The sequence below is a fragment of the Lontra canadensis genome, unplaced genomic scaffold (assembly GCF_010015895.1).
Source record: "Lontra canadensis isolate GAN:19392208 unplaced genomic scaffold, GSC_riverotter_1.0 scaffold894, whole genome shotgun sequence".
Lineage (NCBI taxonomy): Eukaryota > Metazoa > Chordata > Mammalia > Carnivora > Mustelidae > Lontra > Lontra canadensis.
Window position 1 is genome coordinate 20,978 of NW_022631878.1, and position 2,705 is coordinate 23,682.

The 2,705-nt window shown below is 51.6% G+C and overlaps 2 non-coding genes across 2 annotated transcripts; one reads left to right on the forward strand and one right to left on the reverse strand.

Annotated features, from left to right (window-relative positions):
* Positions 1–766: 766 nt before the first annotated feature.
* Positions 767–840, reverse strand: TRNAN-GUU. The gene has a single exon. It is a non-coding gene; the product is annotated as a tRNA-Asn (tRNA).
* Positions 841–1,390: 550 nt separating this feature from the next.
* Positions 1,391–1,462, forward strand: TRNAH-GUG. The gene has a single exon. It is a non-coding gene; the product is annotated as a tRNA-His (tRNA).
* Positions 1,463–2,705: the final 1,243 nt, after the last annotated feature.

A 2,705-nucleotide genomic window follows, 5' to 3' on the forward strand; every position in this document is an offset into this window, starting at 1 on the left:
GACTACATCACCAGCAGACCCACACTACAAGAAAGGTTACACGTACCACATGGGAATCTGCATTTAGCCAAAGGGACGGAAGGGCAACAGACTGGTAACCGCGTGGGAAAATAGATAAGATTCTTTTCTTATTATTTAAATCTCTTTAAAAACACGAGACAGATGAAACCAAAGCAATAAGGATGGGCTTGGGGGTTTCTAACACGAAAAGTAAACGGCACGATGGCTACAGCATAAAGATGGACAGGGAAGAAACGTGAAGAGGTAGGGGATCCCTTGGAGGGAGGCCGGGAAGTTACAGATGTATGCGGCTATAAAGCTTGAAGCAGTCGCTGAAATAACAAAACAAAGAGTTACAGCTAATAAGCCAAGGAGGGAAAGGAGTAGATCATAGAAAAACCACGGAAACACTACGTTAGAGCAGTTGCTCTTCCAGGACTTTACCCTGTAGAAGTAGTCGTCTAGTACAAGAACGATGACGACAGCAGTATTTTAACCATACTATCCTAGAATCAACTTTAAAGAGTATAAGGAAAGGATTCAATAAATACTGGCACAAATACACGCAGGCAGAAACTTCTCTGCCTCGTTAAAAGGCATTCGGAGGGTTGTACTCGTTCGAGGACTTCCGGATTCCCAGCGACCTGTTTTCCTCCAGAGCTCTCCTTCTCCAGAGTCCGCGGTGGCCTTCGAATCTTGGCCTCGATCCTCCTGTTGTGCACAGGCCAAACGACAGGACCCTTTCTACCTTCCAAAAATACTGCCTCGTCCCTGGGTGGGCTCGAACCACCAACCTTTCGGTTAACAGCCGAACGCGCTAACCGATTGCGCCACAGAGACCTTCGGGAAGCCCCCGCCCACATCCCGGTAGAGAGCAAGCACGCGCTCAACGCTAGGGGGAGCCACCCGCCTCCTGGCTGTTGCGAGTGGCCCGCCCCCTCCCCAGAGAAGCAGAAGGCCAATTGGTTCCCGGGACGTTCCTCCCCGTGGATTCCGCGGGCACCCGACCTTCGGCGCCGCCGGCGCTCGGCTCGCTCCACTCGGCTGCGGTCGGTGTGGGGGAAGCTGGAGAGAGGGTGGGGTGCGGCTGCTCAGAAGGGGGCAAATGCCAAGAGGCGGCAAGGAAAAGCGGGGGAGGCGGGGACGGGATGGCGAGACTGCCCAGGACCCGGATTGCGGAACCGGACAATGGTTTTTTTGGTGGTGGTTTTGTCCTTATCGCGTAGGAGGGTTCAGAGGAAGGGAAGGAAGATCCCGAGAGCGGGTAGGAGAGACACCACAGCACCAGTACCTGCAGTTTGTCCGATGAGAAAACAGCGCAGTCACAGGAATGACTTTGCGTCAAAAGTCCTATTGGCGACTGCAGGGCCCGCCGCCGGGAGGGTGGCGCGCCGTGATCGTATAGTGGTTAGTACTCTGCGTTGTGGCCGCAGCAACCTCGGTTCGAATCCGAGTCACGGCACTCCTCTCGGCCCCTCGCTACCCGTCCCTTTTACTTTGTCTTTAAACACCCCCACCCTCGGGGCGCCAGCGCCTCGAACCTGGGGGCCGGAGAGCCCTGCTTTCCGCTGGCCACTGGGCGCCAGGACGTCTTCTTCATTCACCCGAAGGAAAGGAAGACTCCATTCGCCGCTAACCTGGGGACCTTCTCCGCTCTGACTCCGAGCGTAAAGGAAACTCAACCAAATGGCTTTTCTTCAGCGCGCCTCCAAACGAGGACAAGTCCTGGAGTCCCCAGCTGTCCAGCGAGAAGCCTCGTGGGCTGTCCTTGCTGGGAAATGGCGTCCCTGTGGTCCTCAAAAAACCTTAAGGATCTTCAAAGACCAGAGAAAAGTGCCCATCGGGTAAGTGACAGCTCCTCCACAGACCTGTTGAGCGCCTCAGACCTTGGCTCCTGCGAATCTCTGTCTCGGGGGAACTGTTTCAGCCCTTGGCTGTAGTTCTCCTTGGCGTCAACGCAGCAACCTCTCCAGTTGCTCCTGGCATACCCTCAAGGGTTTGAAAATGCCTGTCGGCAGCCCCTTCCACGCCCGACGGTATTTATTCATCGCGATACCACTGAGAGTTGTGCTTGTTGCACATCCTTGCCAGGATGGGGTGTTTCCTATCTTTACCAGTAGTGCTAATCTCGATGTGATTTTAACATCCATTTCCCTAGCGGCTAAAAATACTGAGCACTCTTTTATGTGCTTCATTGGCCTCGCGTATCTTCTTTTCCGAAGGATCTGTTCATGTCTTTTACCCATCTCAAAAACTTGAGTTGCCTGATTTTTTTTTTTTTTAATTATCAGTTTGGAGGCGCTCACAGCACCCTATAGCTACAAGTGTGGGGGTTTGCTTGCTTGCTTGCTTTTTTGGTCAGATATGTTTTGTGAACATTTTCTCCCTGTCTGTGGCATGCTGTTTTCACTGTCTTGGTGGCGTCTTTGAATGAGAAGATACGGTTAAAGCTGATGAAGTCTAACTTGCCCTGTCCTTTTTTTTTTTTTTTTTTTAGTACATATTTTTTTTTCCTGGTTCTTGTTTAGGAAATCTTTGCCTACCACCAAGTCATAAAGCTACCTCCAAAAGGTTTATGCCTTCAACTTTTATGTTTTATGAGGCACCTCCCATTAATTTTTGTGTGTAGTGTTGGGTAGCAGTAAAGCTGTTTCCGGCCCCCCCGATATTGAACCTATTTCCTTACCCGGTTGAACTGTTTCTGT